The sequence below is a fragment of the Dermacentor variabilis genome, chromosome 4, assembly GCF_050947875.1.
Source record: "Dermacentor variabilis isolate Ectoservices chromosome 4, ASM5094787v1, whole genome shotgun sequence".
In the NCBI taxonomy this organism is placed as follows: Eukaryota; Metazoa; Arthropoda; class Arachnida; order Ixodida; family Ixodidae; genus Dermacentor; species Dermacentor variabilis.
In genome coordinates, this window is record NC_134571.1 from 145,196,497 (window position 1) to 145,219,900 (window position 23,404).

At 45.3% G+C, this 23,404-nt stretch overlaps 1 protein-coding gene across 1 annotated transcript in view; it reads right to left on the reverse strand.

Moving 5' to 3' along the window:
- Positions 1–18,899, reverse strand: part of LOC142578385 (putative fatty acyl-CoA reductase CG5065) — a 66,767-nt gene extending 47,868 nt beyond the window's left edge. Inside the window, exon 1 of the mRNA XM_075687780.1 lies at positions 18,741–18,899. The gene's annotated coding sequence lies outside the window, so the exon portion shown is untranslated. The remainder of the gene's footprint in view (positions 1–18,740) is intronic.
- Positions 18,900–23,404: the final 4,505 nt, after the last annotated feature.

Here is a 23,404-nt window from a genome sequence, read left to right on the forward strand (position 1 = left end):
TCGATCCCGCGACCTTGAGTTCAGCTGCATGACGTCATAGCCACTGAGCTACCACGGCGGATATACTAAACTGAGCTCACACGCCATATATATGTTACTTTTTACTTTTATGCGAAAGACAGCATTTCCCACTCACACATACCCAACGTATGAGGCAGAAGTACAAACTGACGAGTAAATCAATGAAAACAAACCCTACGCAAAAAAAACACGGACTGTGTTTATGGCAATAAAAGAAATACATACGTTATAGATCTTTTCCAGGAATTAACACACACTCTGTACTCGGTTGAGGACCCTATCCTTAAAAGAAGTAGTAAACAATGACAGGAAAGCAAGTTCGCTGCCTCATAGGTTTTCAGTAAACCACGGTTCAGTTCTGGTAGGAATATCATGGGCACAATTGTACAATGACCACCCCTTTTGGGTAGTACATGCCGCGAATGCACGTCGAAAGATCGCAAACAATATTCTATGAGTGCCTTTATTAGTTTTACTCTTTTCTGCAATCAAACAGCAAGTAGTCTCACTTTGCAGGAACCTAAGCAGCTTTGTCTGAGACTGAGTCATGGCGAAGGCCGTTGACATAAATGTGCTCCTCCAGCCGCCCGTGAGGTCCAACAGCGTCTTTTAACTTCGCTATATTGCTCAATGGCTAAATTTGAGCTTTCATGTTCACATATTGGAAAATGATGGACTACCAATATATGGGCCACCATTGGCTATTGCGGTGGACAGGTTCAATAATCGGAACATTTCGGTCAGCTAGTTAAGAAATTCTCGACAATTCGGCATGCTGTTGATGAACTTCCCGAAATCGCTCTAATGAAGTTACTCCTTGTCATAAGGTTGTTCATATTTTCCACATCTAACTGAGATTTATTGCGATAACTATTACATGGACACCCCAGGCGCATTTATGCCGTCGCCATCGCCGTGAGCTATAAAGTCCCAGGGCGATAAAATCGTTTCCGCCCGCCGTAAGGTGTATGTGCCAGTGAAAGCCTGCAAGGGTTAACCGGCGATTACGGCTCAATCTCGCGCATGCACGCAAGGGAGGGAAGCGGGGAGCAAGTGCACCGTGTTCCGTTGCGCGGAAGGCTCTGGGTGAAGAATAGTCAAGTCTGGGTAGAGAATAGGAATAGGAATAGGAAAGGAATATGGGGGGCGGGGGCGGGGGCGTTCTGCTTTGGGCGGGCCGGGAGGCTGCGCACGCCCGCCTGGGCCGCTGTATCTTGAAAGCTATCTGCGGCGGCGACAGAGTCCGCCGGTCCGTTGTGTTTTCGCGGCTTAGTTCGCGTTGGGGGGGAGGGGGAGGGGGGGGATGCGAGACGCAACACGAATGTCAATTAGCTCGATACCGCTGCCGCGCTTGCTCACTCCAGCGTATGGACGAGTTTCCGCGGTCATCGAATGAGTAGCTTGGTAATTTAGTTAGTATGCCTATGTTTACAAGCTAATGTGGCCGATAAAACTACCATCCCTACTTCCGGTAGTTGTCCACTAATTTGCTATCGAAATCGAAGCTTCTGCTTTCGGGCGAAACTGCGACCGGTTTCAAAGCTTACTTTCCCTTTCGACACATCGCTAATGCTAGTATCAATCACCGCTACAAGGCAGTTATGCTATTCACGTTGTGAGGGGCTTATTAAGAAGGAATGAAGTTTGCTCGTGCCACTGGCTTACAAACTAGAGAACTTCCTTAATCATCGGTCCTGGGTTCACTTCCTGTGCCTGTCAAAAGCAGTGAAAGAAAGATTGACAGCTGCAAAAATGGTGGTCTCAAGATAAGAGCACGCATAAAACTCGACGCTGCTGCAAAGAGATCTGAGCATGAGCATTTTCACTACCGACACACTAAAAACATACCGGTGTATGCCTTTCGTTTCTTGAATTTAAAAAAAAGCTGTTGTATAGTGAATTATTAGTTTAACATACACACCGACCTTCTCTCTGCAAGACAGTTGCACATACCAGGAGTGCATATGCGTAGAAATTAACCGCAATGTTTGGGGCTGCCAACTGACACAGGCATCTCTCGATTGTGTGCCAGCTTTGCAGGATTGTGCGGTGCACTTTCGCGAGACCTCGTTGCTGGCAGGAACGTAAAATATTTCGCGAAATGGCGCGCGCTATGAGTTAACGATGCGAGTGGTTGTGCGTGGCGGCATCTTTCAGTCACGTTATCGGCGTGGCTTCATAGACCTACAAAGTAGTGACTTACCCGCCGTGGTTGCTCAGCGGCTAGGGTGTTGGGCTGCTGAGCACGAGGTCGCGGGATCGAATCCCGGTCACGGCGGCCGCATTTCGATGGGGGTGAAAGGGGAAATACCCGTGTGCTTAGATTTGGGTGCACGTTAAACAACCCCAGGTGGTCGAAATTTCTGGAGTCCCCCACTACTGCGTGCCTCATAATCAGAAATTGATTTTGGCACGTAAAACCCCATAATTTAATTTGAATTTAGAGTGGGGACTTTATTCCACGTTGTTCCTGGTCCAAATATCTTCCAAGAATGTTCTGTGTTCATATGTTCTATGACTTGGACAGGGCGAAACACGGTAGACAACAAAATACTACGACATGGCTTGAACCAAAATTACTCCGTATTTTGTGAAGGTTCTTGGAGGAGGAGCCAGGAAACACGCTCAATCAAGGCAAAACTTTCTTGAGTTGTCGATATCGCTGCAAACATGGACAACGCTACTAAAACAGGTCTGATGAAAAATTTATTTGCTTATGCATGCAGTTCCCTCGCATATTGCCCACGCAGCCGCTGTGGACGCCTACTAAAGCTGTCTAATAACACGCGAGTTTTCTCCGCAGGGCATCTAAGGGCAATACAGGAAAGCCTATGAAAGTAAGTTAAAATAGGCATTGCACGGATACAGTCAAGAAGCTCTCCAAAGCAGACACTGAACAATTCATCCATCTGGGTCACCATTTCTGAGAACATAGATTTAAATTCTATAATAAACTTTTGTTCTTCCAGAAACAGTATATGGATAGAGTCATGTCTCGTACACAAGTTCTACGCACCGCGACCAGCATCTATGCATCACTGTTTGAATTGGAAACTCTGGAATCAGTTACTCAAAGCGGCAAGAGCGTACGGATCAGCCCTTTACTTTTTGATGTCTTGCACATAGTCAGAACAATGATAATCATATGCCAGGATAATAAGACTTACTGCGAACAACGTTTGTACGTTTCGATCGGTCATTATTTAAATTTAATATTAGTATCCATTTCACCAGGTAGAGCTTCATTATATTTAGTGTATTTCTCTCGCTTTCTTTCGCCAAAATTTGGCAAGGCCGGTACACTTGTGCTCCAATTTCTTTGCTTATAATTAAATGGCGACATCTTAGTTGAAATCAAGAAAAAGAAATTGGGGCATGGGCAGGACATGTAATGAGGAGGGAAGATAACCGATGGTCATTAAGGGTTACGGACTGTATTCCAAGGGAAGGGAAGCGCAGCAGGGGGCGGCAGAAAGTTAGGTGGGCGGATGAGATTAAGAAGTTTGCAGGCAAGGCATGGCCACAATTAGTACATGACCGGGGTTGTTGGAGAAGTATGGGAGAGGCCTTTTCCCTGCAGTGGGCGTAACCAGGCTGATGATGATGATGATAATAATAATAATGATGATGATGATGATGAAGTGGTGCACTTAGTGCTTCTTCATAGAACTTTTATAGTTTTCTGTCTTTTTTCTTTTACTACGTGTGTCGCCGCTGGTACATCTCTATCTAAATAACTCTCGAACTAGTCCCTTGTGTTCGACATGAGGTCCCTCACTTACATCTTACTCTTTAGTGCATGCTTTTGGTCTTCGCCTGTGGTGTAGGGGCCAAGGGCTAGGCGGGAGCTGCACATTAGCAGTTTATTAAGGCGAAAGCCTTAATTAACCCTGTAATGCGCAAAATATCATATATGCTACACAGAGTTTGTCGCCTCAAAAATGGGGATTTAAGCACCGGAAACTTAAAGCAAAACATAATTTCGTTATGGATATGCTGGAGTGAAGTTTCAGTTGTTAATAGTTTAACAAGCTAATTGTTAAATTATTATTTAGTGCAGTAATTAGGTCATACTGAAAAAAAACGCTTCTTTCATTTTATTCTACAAATGTACTCTCCATGGCCAGAAGTAAATGTCCACTATTCGTTCCAATTTTCGTTGATGTGGAACTGTGTTTAGGCATTACAGAGTTAAAGTGCCCCTAAACCGCCCAGAGGACGAAATTAGTTGTGGTGTTGCGTTGGTGCAGGAGTCTGCAACGAACAGGTAGCCACGAGAATATCTTTATACGATGTCGTAATAGCGGAGTTAAACGCGTTTGCTGTGCGAAACGCGGCCATCGCTCGTTTCACTCTTTACAACGCTACGCTCCGTTCGTCGACTGGCCTCCCGTCCTCGCCGAGTGCTCCTCCGCATGTCACGTGACGCGTGTCACCGTCGTCGCGCTTTTCAGAACAGTGTCCACTTGCGGTTACCGCGACTCCGCGTTTATCGGCTACCCGCTGTTGCTGCTGTGCCGGTCGGTGCTCCTGCGAAGCGTGCCGCTAAGATCCCGGTGTTGCGCGCACGCGTGTTGCGCGCCAGGCATTGCGCAAGGCGTCATCGTGAGGCAGCCGGTGTCGCGTCGTTTCGTTTTTTTTTTTTTTCCAGTCCACAGTCAGCGCTTTTGCAACCAAGCACCGCACGTGGATGCCTTTTGGCCAATGCAAAACACTGTCGGACTCTGTTGGCGCAGCCAGTCAGACCGCTAAGCACGGCTGTGTTAGAACGTGAGTGATTTGGCACTTGCGTTGGAGGCTCCCTTCCCCAAGCGTAGGGTAGCCAACGAGACCCTTGACTGGTTCACACCCCTGCCTTCCTGTATTCATCTCTCTCTCTCTCTCTCTCTCTCTCTCTCTCTCTCTCTCTCTCTCTCTCTCTCTCTATCGCGTTGCGGGCGGTATAGTTAGCAATCCGCAAGCGCGCACAAGCGCGCAACTCAACGAAGAGCAGGGAGCGCACGCACCTGCTTGCAGGCTATAGAAGATGTAGGTCGTTCTACCAGTCGACAGTGTCTGGCCCTGGTGGCATCACCAGATGCGTCCTGGTGACGTCATAATGAGCTCTGGGGATACCGGAATGACCCGTAGAGGACCACGGGATTGCATTTCTTTTTTTGCTTTTTTTGTCGCGCGCCGGCGGCGCGTAGCGTGGGCGTCCGCGTTGGCCATCGTTGACCGTGAGTGCATTTTGCACTCTATGCGCGTGTCTACTTCAAATGTTTAAAACACATCGGAGTTTGTTTAGGGACCATTTGAATGGCTCATTACAATGGCTCACACCACAAAAAAAAAAACCCGTCGTCCGGTCCAGCGGTACCATACACAAAAAACTTATACACAAAAACGTGTCTTCCCCTCCAGTGGTGAAAAAACTATCGTCATTGCCAATGGCTGGTACCCCTTCGAAACAATCGAAAAATTCAATGGCTCATCTCTCTGGTAATGCAGAGGCTACAATAACTCAGCAAAGTGAAGTGTACACTGCAAACATTCATTGAAATCATGCATACAGCGCATAAAAACGTGGAGTACGTGTAGTCTAGTTGTAAAGAAAAAAAGAACGTCACCTTCTTAATGGCTCATAACTCCGTAAGCAAGCAAACAGTGCAATGGCTCATACCTTCGTAAGGCTGAGGCTACAAGCGCTCAGCAAAGTGAAGCGAACAGTTCACATATTCATTGCAATAACCCATACAACAGGGAGAACACGACCCATTTCATTCGCCTGCTGAGAGGATACAAAGTAAAGTCGAAGAGAAACGTCGTTGGTGCGAGTATGACCCCGCTATAAGGGCGCGCCCAGGTGCAGCTAAGCGTCGAAAACGAGCCGAAGAATCCGAACTGGGAAAGCGGCAACGTGACGATGCGAGACGGCCGATTACAAAGCATGGAGCAGGCTTTATTTAGCCTTCACGCATTACAGGAGGGTAATATGGTGTCGAATTTTTATTTATTTATTTGCAAGAATACTGGAAATCAGAAAATGGCACTTGTAGGAGCGGCATGGAGTAGGACAAACACAAAAAAATTGACAGTCGCTTTGGCATACGCCAAAGAGGGTGAAGGCGAAAGCCTGCGTCCTGAAGAGACCTTCATTAAATTACTTCGCATTCTCATTCTAATGAGTTGTTACTTCTTACTACTTGCTTTCTCCCACCAAAGGTCGTGGGTTCGAGTGGCTTAATTAACACGGTATTAATTCATCTTGCCTTAACACCAAAGGACGTGGGTTCGACTTCCGCATAAACTCTAGGCTACGACTTCTACCGAAGGTCGTGGGTTCGAGTGGCTGAATTAACGCTGTCTTAGTTAACCTGGCTTTTTTGTGCATGATGGAGCGGTATAGAGCCAGCTGTGGAATAACACGACGACGAACGCGCCAGCAGTGGCACGAACGCGTGCCTGTGTGAGGCGAGCTCACATGACTTTCTGTACCAAACGCCGCGTTTTGAAGGCCATCAGGGGTATATGACCCACTTAATACTTTCGCCTTAGTAACTATAAAAATAGACCGTCAAAATGGAATAGTTGTACAAAGGTAAATATGCAAACAAGCCTGCTGTGAAAATGCACGCAAGTACTGAATATTTAGTGACGCTCTTTCTAATGAGATTGCAAATAAACTTCGTGTCTCGAAACAAAAGAATATTTTAGCAGTGACAAGTTGAGGCTTAATTTTGGCAATAGAGTGTGTAGCGTTGTCAGAGGTAAGCTGCTAGCTACAGAGAGGGTAGGAGGCAAGAATCAATATATAAAGAAGCAGGTTTTGAGGCTGATGGGAGTTAGTGATTCTACAAGACAATGTCTTGTTAGTCGCGATCTCAATAGCGTTATATAGGGGCGAAGGGACCATTTTTCATATTTGATAAAAAAAAATACAGTTAGCTGAATTTTTCATCGCCTTTTAATGTAGTGCTATCGAATGCTTTCATTAGATGAGTCATAGATTCAGTTCTACGATACCTGGAAAACATGAAGCGAACCACCTTGCGTTGAATTTTTCCAGTGCATCTGTGTTACTCCCAGTGTATGCGTCCCAGATAGTGCACGCGTACGCAAGTCCTGGTTTTATATTCGATGTGTAAGTTAGTAACTGAGCTTCTACAGGAACTTATTTTAGTTTGTGGCTAAGAAAACCAAGTTTACAGAATTACCATGCGCAGATTTGATCACTCCGCGCGTTCCAACCGAGAGTGCTAGTTATCGTTACGCCTAGGAGTTTGTAATCAATAACTTCAGAAAGTTGTTGCACTGAAAACTGTAAAAAAGAACGGACTGCCTCTTTTTCTTGCTACTCTCAAAGAAACTTATTTATGAGGGTGAGGTTTCATAGCCCATTGAGCGCTTCATGATAAAATGTTAATGAGATTACAGTCAAGGATACATTTACGCTCACAGCTGTTGATTTCATTAAATTAAACATAATCGTCAGCAAACGATATGATCTGAAGCGGCCCATCTGTGACTTCAACATTGTCGTTAATATATTTATTCATTTATTTATTTCACGTACTTTCAAGGCCCGAAGGCGTTACAGAAAGGGAGTCAAAAGAAGAAGTAATGCAGTAAAAATAAAAACAAAGGTATTAACAAAAATATTAACAAAAGTCATTCTGAACAGCGGTCTTGAAGTTGCTGGAGTCGGTGATGAGTGCGATTGATGCGGGAAGGCGATTCCAGTCCGTGCTCGTCCTAGGGATGAATGAGTCACTGTACCGGTTCGTACGGCACAATGGCACCCCAATTTAGGGCTGCGTATATTTTAAGGCTGTGCATAGGCGATTTAGTATATTACGAATACTGCAGTGGACCCAGTAAATCACTGAAGTACTATAGCGCCAAACAGACGACACAAGAAGAAGAGACACGGACGAGCGCTTAAGCGCTCGTCCGTGTCTCTTCTTCTTGTGTCGTCTGTTTGGCGCTATAGTACTTCAGTAATATGCACCAACTAGCCCAACAAAAAGTTCTCCAGTAAATCACCTTGAGGTACCCCGAACTAATAGGTGTAGCTCCTGGGAGTAAACACCATCGACGCGGACAAACTGAAGGCGATTTAAGTAAGAAGCAATCCGATTAATTCTAAAAGCACGCGGACAAACGTTGCGCAGTCTATGAATTAGTTTCGAAGGAGGAACTAAGTCAAGCGCTTTCTTAAAATCTAAAAAGATGGCGGAAGTTGTCGCCTTGACGAAGACAAGCTATTTATTGAAACACGGGCTCTAGTTCGAAGCTTCCATTTATCACTACGTGCACAGTTGATCACTTCCAAGGGAACCGTTGTCTTACTTAACGCTGTATGTTACAATAACAGAATGCACGTCATTTGGGCACACTGAGTTAATACGGTGATCCTATATCAATATTTTTGAAAGTGTGAGCTTGTCCTCTGGTGGGGGCTGACGCAGCTATGCGTAGAGTGCAAGCGCATGCACCACCGCCGTGAATAGTAACTGCAAACTATATAGCAATTGTTGACGTCGGGCACTTTACACCGGGGAACAGCTCACTTTCGTATATCCTGCCTTCACTACCCGCCGTGGTGGCTGAGTGGCTATGGCGCTTCGCTTATAAGCCTGTGATAACGGGGTCAAGACCCGGGAGCGGAGGCCGCATTTCTTTGGAGGCGAAATGCAAAAACGCCCGTGTATCATGCATTGGGTGCACGTTAAGAGCCCTCCAGGTGGCTCAAATTAATCTGTACTCTGCCACTACAGCGTGCCTCATAACCATATCGTGGTTTTCACAAGTAAAGCTGACAATTAATCAATTAATCTTGTTTTCCTTGCCACGATCCACACAGCCTCGCTAGTTCTTTTTTTTCAGTCTAGATCATTTGATTTTCCTGGACGGCTCTGCTATCACGCTTTCATGTTAAACTAACTTACATATATTGTACCACGAAGACTGTCTTGCTTTCCGTCGATGAGCATTTTTCATCTGATTATTACAGTTATCTTGCGCATGCGACGCCAATAGATTTGTACATTTCCTGGTGTACGGGAGCCGCAGCAGTAGCTCTGGAATGCACGTTAATAAACGTAGGAACAGTAGATTGACTCGACCCTGTAGTAGGGTTCGACGCCTGTGTTCACCAGTAGCATTGTGTAATACTGTGGCGTAATTTGTATTCCAGGGCAGTGGTTCGTCCTATAAAAAAAAATATAGACTCTTAACTCACACTTCAGGCAGAGTTTCTTGCCGTTCACCGTCGCTAAAACAGGAAAATACCTTTAGAACAGTCCTACAAGAGAAACAGTTCGCCGGGTGAAGGTGCGCAAAAAAAAACAAAGCAGAATAGCCGCCGGTCGTTTAAAACGCAAGGCTGAGCAGGTTCCTTATACAAGAGGTAACAAGTTGCACCGTAACTCGTTTGCGCGTCCCATCCCCGCGCTTCGTCAAGTGAAAGCGCCTGTCGCTAATACTTAGTCTCCGTTCTCTGTCCGTTCTATTTCCCTCCACCTCGTTTTCTTCTTTTTCTCTCGTTCGATTAGGCATTCCCGTGCCGTCGCGACTTGCCCAAGACCGCGGGACTGCCAGGACAGGGAGAGAAATCGAGCAACGCGCTCAACGCAAGTGCGTCATTAAGGCACGTGCAACGCGAGGCTTGTCGCATGATTGTCAAGGCTGCGCGCTCAATGGAATAAGAAATTGGCAAACTAGCACTGCGTCATGCGTGCCTTCACGACGGCTGTAGCAGAGTATCACGTAATCTTACTTCTCCTTAGCGAAATGATGCTTCAGAGCATCTACATTCCGCTCAAGGTTGCCGTATAGCCCCTAAGAATAAATAATATGTTATGTTCATTTTAGCGCGCTAAGCCGATTTCGATTTGGCCAGGAACCAGGTTAAGCTAGGCATTGAGAGTTCGGTTTCACTTCTGACACTTAAAAATATGGTTCTACCTCCTATAATTGCTTAGAAGTTCGTTCACAATTTTTCACACAACTGACCGCGCGCAATTTGTTCTGTTTGCCTGTTTTCACTGCTACTACTTCATTGTTCACGTTGTGCAATGCCCTTCCCCTCGATTGCATTTCTAGATCTTTTTTTTTTAATGCAATCATCGCTGCGCTACATTTCTTGTGTTGCATTCATTCCACTTCTGCATGGAATGCACCGCAAGAGGCAACCTCCTCGGGGTCCTGTAAGGTATCTTAACATGCTCCACTAATCTCTCGATAACCCGCCGTGGTTGCTCAGTGGCTATGGTGTTGGGCTGCTGAGCACGAGGTCGCGGGATCGAATCCCGGCCACGGCGGCCGCATTTCGATGGGGGCGAAATGCGAAAACACCCGTGTGCTTAGATTTAGGTGCACGTTAAAGAACCCCAGGTGGTCAAAATTTCCGGAGTCCTCCACTACGGCGTGCCTCATAATCAGAAAGTGGTTTTGGCACGTAAAACCCCAAATATTATTATAATCTCTCGATAGCATCACGTTTCAAAGCCTCGGGGACACAAGTGAAGAAAGAGAAAGTTTTACTTGTAAGATGAGAGCACGCACAACTTTTATGGCTCACAATAAACAAAGGAAGGGCAGAAACTCCCAACAGGTAAAATTTCATAAAGCGCTTAGCATATTTATTGTCTTTTTTTGTTTTTTGTAATCAGTACTTGTGAAGCATGTACTTTACCCTCTAAACCAAGACTGCCGTATTTCGAAAGATAAGCAACTCCAAAAAGCACCACGAACACGATGACGATCTCCCCATTAATTTCGTTCGTGCTACGAATCTTGTGTTTGGTGAACGAAAGAAATGTTGCAGTAGCGCTTTTTGCCCGGCGTAATTTGCCCGCCAGCGTGCTTGCCTGCGTTCCAACGCGTCCTGTTCGGAAGCTTCCCGCAGTTTTGAGCCCTCAAGCTATCGCCTTCGTTCTAACTGCGCCTCGCTAAAGCGAAATCGAAACATGCCAAGCGTCTCAACGCATTCACCTGCCCACGATGCACTCATTACGGTGTTCTGTGCCACTTGCCAATGCATGCGCCCTTGGCGTAATGGTTTCAATATAGGGTTTTTCTGCTAGATGTCGCGTGTTCTAACCGTGCCGTCGGTCAGTTTTAACGACGTTTGTTGAGCTATTTGTAAAATAATAGTTCGTTTAAAGCGATGAGTTGACAAAGTCACGACGCGGTTTGACGCCAGAAGGACGAAATTTGGGCAAATATACGGCGGTTGCTTAGTGTCTTTAGTGTTGCGCTGCAAAGCATGAGGTCGCCGGATCAAATGCCGGCCACGGCGGCCGAGTTTCAATGGGGGCGGAATGTAAAAACACCCGTGTACTTTGATTGAGACGCACGTTAAAGAACTCCAGGTGATCAAAATTAATCAGGAGTCCCCCACTACGGCGCGCCTCATAATCAGATCGTGGTTTTGGCGCGCAAAACCCCATAATTTAATTTTTTAATCCCTCCTATGCTAACTGGACCATATAATCTCATACAGTTATTACGACAGCCAGCTCTGGCACTGAAATCGTTCAGCCACCATGGGGAACGATGGGTATTATCGGTATATATAGTACACGGATTTGTCCGATCTTGGTGCTCCTGGATTCAGGCGTTCTTGTGACTTTGTTTACTATGCTTTATCTGCCTACATTGCCCGATATTGCAGAGCAATGTATACTTTTTGACGTGCAGAAGATTCTGCGAACTCGCCCAATCGCTACTAATTGCAGCTGAACCTGTCGACGGGGCCAAAGGGAAACGCGCTTAATTGATTGCCAGTGAGAAATTTATAAGGGCGTTCTATGCCGCGTGTCCATACATGCGCCTTTGGCGTAATGGTTTTGATGGTGGGCTTCTGTGCTAGAGATCCTGGGCTCAAATCCTGCAATCATACAAGCTTAATAATGTGCATTTAGCTATTTATTATACCGTACATTGGTTCAAAATGAGCATACAAAGTCACAAACTCGTTTGAAGCGAGAAGGACAAAATTTGGGCCAACCCATGTACTCACCCATCATTCCCATGCTATCTGAACCACCCCGCTCGCAGCTCCCGTAGACACTAGCGCCCCACTTCCCTCTAGTAATTATTGCATGAAAATCCGGGGCTTGGTCTTTGGGCGGGTGCAAGGAGGTACAGAGAAAAATGCTACGGTGGAGATGATTTCATAAAGCTGAAGGCAGCCAAAGCCATCTTGCAAGGGGAATTGATTAACGTAAGCATTTCGCGGAGAGCACGAAGCGTGTTTTTTTTTTCTCACCTTCAATTTATTTCGCAAGGACAATTTTACTGTACAGCTGCTTCTCGATGTATTTGTCTGTGTCGCTGGTTTTAGGATGATGCCTGAAGGTCTTGGCAACTTGTATGAGAGGTTATGATATCACTACTGAGCCAATTGGCTATATTTTAGCCCGAAACAAGAATCTATTAAAGCGGAGCTCCCTTTCCCCCTTCTCCCGACTTTCCGGGCGCTGCTGCTGTGGCCTTGCTTGCGCGCGCCGCTGGGTTTCTTGCAACACCACCAGATGTTGCTCACCTCCGCGCATTGCTTGCATAGCAAGAGCGCCCCGTTCCAAAGGGGACGCTCATAACATCCATCCATCCATCTATGTTTTTTTAGACATTACAGAAGCGTATGGCAAAGTAGACCGCAACATTTTATGGAATTTTCGGGAGGGGGAGGCTTGGGCGACGATTGTATGCAGCTTTTTAGAGAGATTTACCTAGAAAATACCGCTTGCATTGAATGGGAAGGGATGAGGAGCGAGGAGAAAATTGACATCAACAAGAGACTGAGGCAGGGCTGGCGTTTATCCCCACGGCTGTTTATGATGTACAGTCGCGTGCAATATGACCTGCAACACCGGTGCCCGTGGTCGAAGGGCCTTCAAGACTGTACGGCTGCGCAGACACAGGGTAAGTTCCAGACCTAAAGACAGCTTCAATTAGTGTTATTCATTGAACCCCTATTTCGCATGTCCGAGACGCCGCTCAGTCTTGGAGCCTTTTCAACCACGAACAAAGGTGTTGCCCTTTCGATCACGAACAAAGGTGTTGCAAGTCATATTGCACGCGACTGTACATGGTGAAGATGGAAAGGGCGCTAGAGGAAAGTAATATCGGGTTGAACCTCTCATACAAAGAAGCAGGTACAGTACAGCTAAATTCAGAGCGCGAACTGCTGGGACACAAGGTAAGGAACAAGAAAATGTAGGTTGTGACAGATATGACCTAACACGTGGAAATTTTTTGGTGACCTAACATCAAGAAACCGTCCTTTTTTTTTATGCCGTTTAATGACGCGTGATGACATAGGACATGCTGACTTTATATAATATCTAACCTTCCCAATAAACTTTCATTTAAGCTCCGCGTCCTGTCTTTTCTTGTTCCTTAGCTTGTGTCCCAGTAGTTAGCGCTCTGAATTTATCCATGCTTCCGTACCAACTCGCCCATTCTTTTTTTTTTTTGATCGGGTACAGTAGTAGCGCAGCAGCTTTCAGGTTTGTTTTATGCGGACGACAATGTGTACCTACCTAACAAGCAAAGTGATCTGCAACATCTGGTCGATATTTGTGGACAGGAATGCGAGAATTTCAGGTCTGAAATTTTGCATTAAAAATTAGCTGTTATGACATTAAAGGAAAACAATGAACAGACAGTGTCAATTCAGGGCCAGGAAATACCTCAGCTAAAAGAATATAAATACCTTGGTATATGGTTAAACGAAGGCGATAGATATGTGGAAACATGGGAAGAAATAATAACGGCAATTGGGATGAGAAATGCGGCCATAATAAAACACAGAGCGCAATCGGGATACAATAGGCACGAGGTGTTTCGGGGTATGTGGAAATGTGTAATGCTTTCAGGACTTACTTTTGGAAATGCGGTTGTCTGCTTGTAATCAGAGGTACAATGAGGACTCGATGACAACCAAAGGTCACTGGGACGCCTCGCATTGGGCGCTCACGACAAGACTACAAATGAAGCTGTGCAGGGTGACACGGGCTTTGAATTGAGAGCTCACAGTGAAATTTATTATGAAGAGCGACTGAGTAATATGGAAGAAAGTAAATGGTCTGGGAAAATTTTGAGGTATTTTTGCAGGAAGAACATTGATTCACAGTGGAGGAAAAGAACTAGAAAGCTTACCAGCAAGTATGCGAGATGCATGGCGGGTAACATGGCAACAAAAAACATCAAGTGGTGGGTCAGAGAGACTGAGACAATCTTATGGGTGGCGACAATGGAAAAGAAACCTGCTATAAGTAACTACTTTAGTGGGAAAAATGAAATCAGGAAAGAAACAATTTATGACTACTCAACGGGAAGCTCAATACTTTTCGAAGCGAGGTCAGGATGCCTTAGAACGCCCACTGATGAAGCGAGATATAAGAAGGAAGAAGAAGCATGTGCATGCTGCGGTAAAGCTAGGGAAACAATGGAGCACGTTTTATTAAAACGTGAAGATATCTGCCCAGCGGTCGATTTAGGCATCTCCGGCCTCCTTGAAGCCCTTGGTTTAAGCGAGAGCAGGGGGAAAGTAAACATGTCCGCAGTAGAGATTAGGAAGAGGCAATTGGGAGATTGGTGGAAGAAAAGTATGGAAACGACAAACAAGGGATGTGTGCAAAAACGAAGTTCACAATGGGGGTTTAGAAAGTTTGGTTATGGGAATTCATCACGGTTTTCATTCCTTTCCTTTTTTTTTAACATAGGTAGGAAATTATGCAGTATAATAGTAAGAGCTTGGTGGCTCAACCCACCGCCCCGTTCCAAAGGGGAAGCTCATTGCATCCATCCTTCCATCTATCCCGAACGGTGAGGCCACGATAGCGTCTCACAATTTGTGCGTATGACACGCTTTGTGCTTGCTTTCCTATGCTACAAAAGTACAGATGCTGGGCAGTGGAGGTCGCGTGCTGTGGTGTAATAGCGTAAACAGTACAATCGTCCATAGCCTGAAGAGAGCGCTTGACGCGGGCGTCTCAACAGCGTGCTGACCACGTATGCAAAATGAGCACGTAAACACGTGCCAGCTAAATGGCTACAAACCGTGCACTCAGCGTCGAGGACACCCCGACCCGAAAGACGCGTATACAATGTATAGATACACTTATAATAATTATTGAATTACGTACAGCCTCCTTATTCAATTAAAGTTTGACGCTTCTGCCACAATGCGATGTGTCATGTCAAGGAATGATAATGCTCAGTTGACCCTGTCAGACATTGCGAACAACACACACGCCTTAGGCAAATAGGTCTCCCTTTGTGATCTGTGTGCTACGCGGGCAAGCAGCAGTGCTGCACGCAAGGTAACGTTTAACGTCAACTAGCCACTCTCGTATACTCTAAACTACTCTAAACACTTAAGAAATCATACATCCGCCGCCAACATCACCGCTAATTAGCGTCAGTCAAAGCAAACAACATACAAAGCTTCGCTTACATCAATTGCCAGACTGCGTGGGATCTGCAGATATTTTTATCTTCCAATTAGCCTAAAATATATATTAAAAGATCAAAACTAGTGAAACTGTGACTGCACTCAACTTAGTTCAGCACGTTTTCAGGGGTGAAGTCACGGAAAGCGGTGGCTTTACCTCCGCTGGTAAGAATGGGCGAGTGCTGCCACTCTAGAATTTTTTCACAACCTCCTTGGGCGGATGCCTGTCGCAAGGAGGTTCTAAACAAATTCTGGAGTGGCAGCCTTCGCCCATTCTTACCAGCGGAGGTGAAGCCAGCGCTTGCCTCTGACTTCACGACTGAAAACGTACTGAACTAGGTTGGGACCAGCCACAGTTCAACTAGCATTGATCTTTTAATATAAATTTTAGGCTTATTGGAGAACAATAGATTCTTGTTTCGGGCGAAAATATAGCAATTGGTTGAGTAGTGACATCCTAATCTCTCGCAGAAGTCCTCAAGACCTTCAAGCTTCATCCTAAAACTAGCGACACAGACACACTCTTCGAGAAGCATCTCTACGGCAAAATTGGCCTTGTGAAATACATTAGACGTGAGAAAAAACGCTTCCTGTTCTAAGCCAAAGGCTAGCCTTAATCGATTCCTCTAGTAAAATGACGGCGACCGGCTTCAAGTTTAGTACATCCCCTGCACTCCAGAATATTTGTTTAAAACTTCCTTGATGTGTCGGTGGCTTTGTTACCAAATATCCCGTCAGACATTCGGGCTCAGAAGTGGCGGTAGGCGTACGGAAGTTTTTGTATTCAAGAAAATTCACCAACGCAAGTCCAGATCTCACTACGGCTTCTTTTGACACGAAGCAGACGGACTAACAAAACGAAGCAGAATATCACCTCAGACTACCTAGCCAAAATATGCTACGCATTATAAAGAAAGCCACAGCTTCGCTGCATTTCGAGGTGTTTCGCGGGACTCCGGTATCGCAATCAATGCTTCGTTGAAAGGTGAAGCATTGATTGTGATGTCAAATTATTATACCGCTATACGAAGTTAGGTTAGTAGTTTTAATAATAATAATAATAATATTTGGGGTTTTACGTGCCAAAACCACTTTCTGATTATGAGGCACGCCGTAGTGGAGGTCTCCGGAAATTTTGACCACCTGGGGTTCTTTAACGTGCACCTAAATCTAAGCACACGGGTGTTTTCGCATTTCGCCCCCATCGAAATGCGGCCGCCGTGGCCGGGATTCGATCCCGCGACCTCGTGCTCAGCAGCCCAACACCATAGCCACTGAGCAACCACGGCGGGTGTTAGTAGTTTTACGAGGTACATTGCTGCAAACATTTTCTTACAGGCTAACTTAACAAACATGCTGTCACGCACGCACAGGCAAACACGAACACATCTCACTCGATACCACGGATACTCGCTGTCAGAAAGCTGGCGTAATGAATGAAGAGAGGCAGCAGCAGCGAGCGACGTTCATGCTGCCTCTCACTTAACGCGAACTAAGCAATGACAACACAGCGCACACGAAACCATCAGCCCTCATCGCGCCTGGACCTTGAACCGACCGCTAATCGCTTTAAAGACAAGGCCCATGCGGCTACTATTAGCCGCGTTCACGGTGTGGAATATACAAGTAGTTCCAGCGAACACTTTCGAAATTCCTAAGGGTTGACTGTGGCAGATAACACAATTCTAGTTCATGAGGTGGTCTACACGAAGCGGAAGACAGTACCTGCACAAACAAATTGTAATGCATAATCAACTAATTAACAAAAGCTCACTAATTAGTTTTAACTAATTATCTTATGACCCATATTGCAATTTACAATTTCCAGCCGTGCAGTTCGCAAGGCAGATCCACTTTGAACGAATCCTCAGTATGACGCCAGTAACGAAATATTATTTGCGCAGAAATGCATTGACATTCAAGTTACTTTCGTGCTTGATTGCATAAAACGACGTTTCGTAAACAAAACATCTCGTTCGGATAAACTGCTTCAATCTGACCGCCCCGTTTCAGTGCGAGACGGTGAAACAGAGACTGATACAGTAGGCGGGGTTTCCGATCTAACAATGTTCGTCTGGCAGTGGTTGTCTCAGTCGCAAAGCGTATGTTCGCCAAAATACGTTTACAAGGACGAATGTTTTGTACTATGCTTGTCGATGGAGAAATGGGGAATACAGGTGCATGCACGGAGAAGTTAGACGCCTATGTTTTTAGATTAAAAGGTTCTCTATATTTTGGATCACAGAGGCCCATACGCTCCCTGGAGGATTAGCCAAGAACGAACCCACATCCAGTGCATACCACACACCAAATAGCTATTGAAACAGAGATCAAGAAAATCAAGTATTTATTGAGTTTATTGGACTATACTATTAAGAGGTCGGTGCGCTTTAGAGATACCTATGAGGCGACCTTAGGTATTCAAGTTTTATGTAGGAAATTATTTTTTATTGCACAGAACCGCTGGGCGCTTAATTGCACAACAATGTCAGTTAGCATTCAGAGGACATATATGCTCATTCGCTGCTACCTGCATTCGGTGCACATATAACCTTTTGTATATACTTGTGTATCCGCAAACATGTACACTGAGGTACCGAACGACCCAACAACGGCAGCCACGCGAAAAGGCAACGTATGGAACGCATCGCTTGTTTATGAAAAGACCTCTCTAACGCAACTGTAATCGCAGCTCTATTGGATCTATAGATCGAATAAAATTTCGCGATCTGAACGCAGGGTAAAGCTTTCTAACCGACACTCATGTCGCTTAACGTGTTTATCTAAGATTACCCTTTATGCAGCCCTGTTACGTTGTTTCTTGAACGTTCGTTCAGACTAAACTCGATGCTTCCCCAATTTAGATTCCTCGTAGAATTTGTCTAATTATTATCTACGTAGAATCGTGCTACGCTATCAATGACGCGGACGTAATATTACTTCTTAGCGTATTTTTTTTTAAATTCGCTGAAACAATGAGCGACACTGACACTCTCTTTCGTGTAAACTATACACTTCCTTCACTTACATAACACTGTCTCGCTTTCCCCTCACCGCGCGTGCACCGGTCTGTGCAGCCGCTTAAGTGTGCAGTGTTTAGGTGAACCAACGCCTGCATTTATTATTGTATAGCTCTAAGCCGTCTTCGTAAAGAAATGCAACGAGCCTGCAGAGTCAGTAGTAAGGGAGAATGATATTTCCAATGTTAAACGCTTACTAACTGTTCAATACAAAAATCATTCACTTGCATCAGACCATCGGCGAACCTTACCGTTTGACAGTCTTCAAAAAGCACTCATGGAAGAACTGCGGCCAGCACGCAGAACTTGGCAACCATCAAATCGTAATAGGCTTCGAAGAGGCTAGCGATGCCCGAAGGGAGCGGGATACTCCGAGTTTTCGAAGGCAGCTTTGCTTTCGTCTGGGTCAAGCCTACGTCAACCTAGAGCAACGCTAATCGATAAAAGGAAAAGAACGCTTCTGGATACGCTCATGAGAGAGGCGCTGTCGCCTTCACTGGAACTTGCTCGTCGCCTGTGGCGAAACGGCTTGCGTCACACGCATTGTAATGAGGCAACACGTGGCGCTTTCGGCGCGTTCAACGACGCGCTCCGTGATCGAGGTGGTCAAAGCGGCGCGACTGTTGCCGGGATCTTTCCATAAAAACCTGGAGTCACACGACGCAAAGGTAATTACAAAGCGTTTCGAGTACAGACGAAGTTACGCGCGCTGAATCAGACCTTGACAATGTCACAGGCACGCGCGGGACTTTTCGGTGGACAGTTGTACACCCTTGACCCTTCAGTGCGCCTTCGGAAACTGCCTAGCTGATCTGGGTGCGACAAAACTTCCCTGCGTTGCTTCAGGCTGGGAATGACTTATAGAAACACCTGCTATTTTTAATGCGAAAGCATTATATGCTTTCTGTCATCAAGCGGAAAATGCGGCGTCCGGCGTAAGCATGCGATGGTACAAAAGCCCACGTGACCAAGTGATGGCGTCATTTTCCCGGTGCTGGAGCTGCTGCGGCCCGCAGTGCGAAATCCGGACGTCATGTCCCGGACCCAATAAATTGGCTTTGCCAAATTCTAAAATGGAGTTGACCCACCTTCAAAACCGTCGTGGCCCACTCCCAAAATTGACTTGGCCCGATTCGAAAAATGAGTTCCCCCACTTTCAAAACCGACCTGGCCCACTCCCAAATTGACTTGGTCCACCACCAAAATTTGGGAGGCCCACCCCCAAAAGTGATTTTGCCCAATTCAGAAAATTCAGTTGAACCACTTTCGAAACTGACCTTGCCCAGAACCCAAATTGGCTTGGCCCACCCTCAAAATTCGTTTGGCCCACCCACAAAATTGTATTTACCCAATCGAAAAATTCAGTTGGCCCACGTTGAAAACCGATCGAGCCGACTCGCAATATTGGCTAGACCCACCCTTGAAATTGACTTTCCCCAATTCGAGCACATGACCAAGTGAAAAGTATAGCGCGGAAGTCTCCTTACGGTGCATGCTGCTTTCGCATTCAATGCACGTAAGGAGACTGAAGTGCATCTGTAACTTTTGTATCGGTGTAATGGACAATGCTTCGTGCAAGTTTTGTTATTGCGACGAGTCCCATAGAACGCATCCTCATCAACCACCCTTCTTTCCATGATGAAAGACGTGGCGAGCCGTTTCCAACCGGCTGGAAGACAACATTTTCATAGAAGAGGAGAAGACAATACACTTACGCGAATTTGCAAATTCGCAGCCTAATTTGCAGGAAGGTGGTTTCTTTTGGCGCCGTGGCCTAACAATTTCAGATGCCTGCAACTAAACCACATACTTTATACCGACCCGTTTAAAGAGTAAATACGAGATTCTCTAAGAACATTGCTCGCCTTATGCATAAAACACCGCTTATGCACTAACTTATGCCGGATCATTCATACCGCGCACCATAACCGAGTGGAATAGCTTGCCATCACACATCGCAACCGTCACCGACATAAATGAATTCCAGAAACTTCTAATCCTTAATGAAAGTGCGTAAACCTTTCTTGTGTCATGTCCCCCCCCCCCATTTTTTTTCCGCTAAGAATGATGTTAAATGATGTTCTTGTCCTCTATGTAACATGCATATTTTTTGGTTATTGTTCCTATTTTTATTGCGGTGTTTTGCCTTTTTTTCTTTTAAGCTTACGTGTTGTATTGTTTACTGATTTTTTATACATTAATGGTCTGAGTGCTATCAATGACCCAGTTTACCCTCCATTTTTCGTGTTTGTGATACATATTCTTCTTGTACACTTCTGATTATTATTACTACCACAATAATCTTATTGGTCTTGTATTATTATCTTTTGTGATTATTATTTATCAGTTCCCAATTTTTGTTTTCAACTTATTACTCACTTATTACATCTGTATGTGTTACTGCACCCCCCCCCCCTATGTAATACCCTCCTGCGAGAGTGCCTTTAGGGGTATTCTGAATAAAATAACATAAAAAATAATAAAATGCGAAGCTTATGGCAGGTTAAGTTCTCTCAGAACATTGTGCAAACTTTCTACTTGATTCATGCGAGTACCTGTAAGATACGCTTCTTATGCTTGGTAACGCTTCCACAAGTATTTTTCGGTAACGGCTGTAAATAAAGCACACACTTCAAGCTCTGATTGCACATCATCCACATTATGCCCCCTACTTCAATCAAATAGAAAGAACGGGCCTCGTTTAGTTCACAGAAGAGGCCAGAAAAAGCAAGCACATGACTCTTATAACGCATGAATATTGGGGGAAACGGAGTAAACAATAGTTATTTGCAAAGCGCTTAATTAAGTTATCAGCTTCAAGCTTTCGGTTCACATCGGCAGTGGCATGATCGCATCCTCTCTGATTATAAACTTGTTCCCTATTCTCCTATTCCCGAGCCAGTCGGCGAACTTTGTAAGCGATTTAAGTTACTCCTCTCAACAGGCAAGAACACAATGGCTCAGCAATGTTTATTTAGCACCTAATAATTCAAATACTTCCAAATCTGCCTGCACGTAACTCACATTGTGTCCCCTATTTTCTGTAAATATCGGCGCCTACGACATAAGATGCTGTGGCCAACGACACTTGAAGAACGATAGATACAGGACAATAAAACAAACGTCGAAATCCTATGGACAACGCGGCACACCTGCATGTACTGGGGAAACGCAGCCGCTCGCGCAGTTGCCACGCAAATAGATGGGCTTGATTACACGCGCAGCAGCCTGCACCCAAGTTCATAGTCACATACCGCGGCCCGAAATCCCTGCCAAGATGTGGGCAGAAGGCTCTTCTGGCAGAGCACTGATAATCGCTCTGTCTATTTGGTTGAAGTAGGGGGCATATCTTGGATGATGTGCAATCAGAGTTTGAAGTTTGTACCTTATTTACAGCCGTTACCGAAAAATACTTGTGGAAGCGTTACCAAGCATGAGAAGATTATCTTACAGGTAGGAATCAAGTAGAAAGTTTGATGTCCTGAGAGAACTTAACCTGCCATAAGCTTCGCATTTCAAATGCAGAAGCGGCACTCGCAGCAACGTTATAGCATACAATAAACAGAGACCTTTATAAGCTGCACCAGTGCACGTGCTTGACGACAAGGGTGGGCCAGTTAACTCGCACGCAAGCCGTTTTATTTACATACATTTTTAACAAGGTTATGGCCAACGCACCATACACACCGCACATACTTGAAGAATGCTATCAAGACTAACAAACTACGAAAGAGAACAGTTATACCCGACACATACATTGTCAGGAGTCATGCAGAGGCGGCTTGCGAAACCTCATTTGGAGCTGGGCAGCGTTTTCACAAGGAAGTTGCAACATCCTACATTTGTTGTACGGAGACATTCGAACCCTACGAAATCCAACACTAACCTAAACTGTTAAAAGTAGCAGATAAGTGGCTTGTTTCAGAGTTGTAGGAAAAGTTGATCAACCTTTGCGAAAGCGAAGGAACTGAACATCCAACTATAAGTACATGGCTCTACGTAAACCGGAAGGCCAAAAACTCAGATGAAGATGCACATCAGCATACAATCCGGTAAACTAGGTTCTTTTCCCACTTGACCCGTAACAGTGGCCGAAAGCCGTCCCCTTCCGTTAAAAATAGTTTAATTCACTGATTTACATATTTAATAGTCTAAATATGAACTGAGTGAATGGGCTACCTCTCTTAGAGAACCCGCAAACAACGTTTCCGAACACTTCTTAATCGCACTAATAGCTTAGCTGTAATATATTGAGACAATCGACTCCAGCGTGATCCGCAGACAAATATACGTTCATGATTGGTAGCGCAAAAAGACACAAACAGAAAAGGAAGACCACATATGCTCTACACATGGGTGAAACCTGCCTTCTCTGTCTGTGTCTCTTTTGTGCGCTACCAATTATAAACGCCCACAAACTTGACCAGTATTCTAGCTTGAGGAAAAGAAATCTACAGCATCACTATTATCCTAAAATATTGGAGTGTGCTCCATCGTCTTCGTGAACTGGGCTTGGCCCAGGGTTGCCAGCTGTCCAGAATTTAGTGGGCCAGTGTCCCGTGTTCCCGTGTTCCGTGTTCCGAGCTGCGTGTTCCGCAGCTCGGAACACGGAACCCCGTGAACACGAATGCCCCGTGTTCCGAGCTGACCCAGTCGGTACAGGAAAATCTCCACACTCTTGTATCTTTTCTTTATTTTTTTTTCTACAGCTAGGCTAGCACAAATAGATCTCATTTGCTTTCTGTAATGTCTAACAGCTCGCGTGTACATTATCTTTTCCTTTTAGTCCTGCTGCAGCTTCAGAAACAAGAAGACGGTTTTGTTCTTGTCATGGTTTTAGTTCTGTTGCACCTACTAACCGTTTCTAACTAACCCCTATCCGTATTGGTAACCGTGTTAATCTCGCAACTACACT